General features: G+C 42.9%; 1 non-coding gene across 1 annotated transcript; it reads right to left on the reverse strand.

Moving 5' to 3' along the window:
- Positions 1–339: 339 nt before the first annotated feature.
- Positions 340–415, reverse strand: trnaa-ugc (transfer RNA alanine (anticodon UGC)). Its single transcript has one exon. It is a non-coding gene; the product is annotated as a tRNA-Ala (tRNA).
- Positions 416–1,105: the final 690 nt, after the last annotated feature.

Consider the following 1,105-nt stretch of genomic DNA (forward strand, 5'->3'; position numbering starts at 1 on the left):
AGAAACACTTTCTTAACCTCTTGAAACTCCCCATCCCGGATCCGGGATCGTGACTAAAGCCTCAGGCTCATTAGCATAACGCAACGTTAACGATTTCTGAAAATCGCAAATAAAATTAAAATAATGCGTTTGCTCTCAAGCTTAGCCTTTTCTTAACAACACTGTCATCTCAGATTTTCAAAATATGCTTTTGAACCATAGAAATTGACTAATTTGTGTAAGAGTATGCAAAGCTAGCAATGCATTTTGAATAATATAATAATAATATATCCCATTTAGCAGACGCTTTTGTCCAAAGCGACTTACAAGTCGGCTGGGGCCACTACTTTTACATATGGGTGGTCCTAGCGGGAATCGAACCCACGACGCTTGGCGTTGCAAGCGCCATGCTCTACCGACTGAGCCACACAGGACCTCATGTAGCACGCAACATTTTCACAAAAACCAGATAACCAAATAAATAAAATCATTTACCTTTGAAGAGCTTCTGATGTTTTCAATGATGAGACTCTCAGTTACACACCAAATGCGCAGTGTTTCCTGAAAGCGTCTGTGTGTAGGAGAAATCGTTCCGTTTTCTACATTGCGCCTGGCTACTGAAACGAACCGAAAATGCAGTCACCTACAACGTAAAACGTTTTCCGGATTAACTACATAATATCGACCGAAACATGGCAAACGTTGTTTGGAATCAGTCCTCAAGGTGTTTTTTCACATATCTCTTCATTGACATGCAGTTCGTGGGAAGCTTGCTTTACTCTCTGTATTGTTTGGAAAATACTGGCAGGTGACTTTTGCGCACCACCCCGGCGCAGGACACCGGGCGGACACGTGGTAAATGTGGTCTCTTATGGTCAATCTTCCAATGATCTGCCTACAAATACGTCACAATGCTGCAGACATCTTGGGGAAACGACAGAAAGGGCAGACTCATTCCTCTTGCGTTCACAGCCATATAAGGAGATCATGACAAACAGAGCCTCAAAATCCTTGTCATTTCCTGGATGCCATCTCATCTTGGTTTTGCCTGAAGCTCACGTTAAAGGGCACGACAGAGAAGATCTTTGTATTTCTGGACACGTCAGAGTGTTTTCGAACAGTAGCA

Source organism: Oncorhynchus masou, unplaced genomic scaffold (assembly GCF_036934945.1).
Source record: "Oncorhynchus masou masou isolate Uvic2021 unplaced genomic scaffold, UVic_Omas_1.1 unplaced_scaffold_11550, whole genome shotgun sequence".
Taxonomy (NCBI): Eukaryota; Metazoa; Chordata; class Actinopteri; order Salmoniformes; family Salmonidae; genus Oncorhynchus; species Oncorhynchus masou.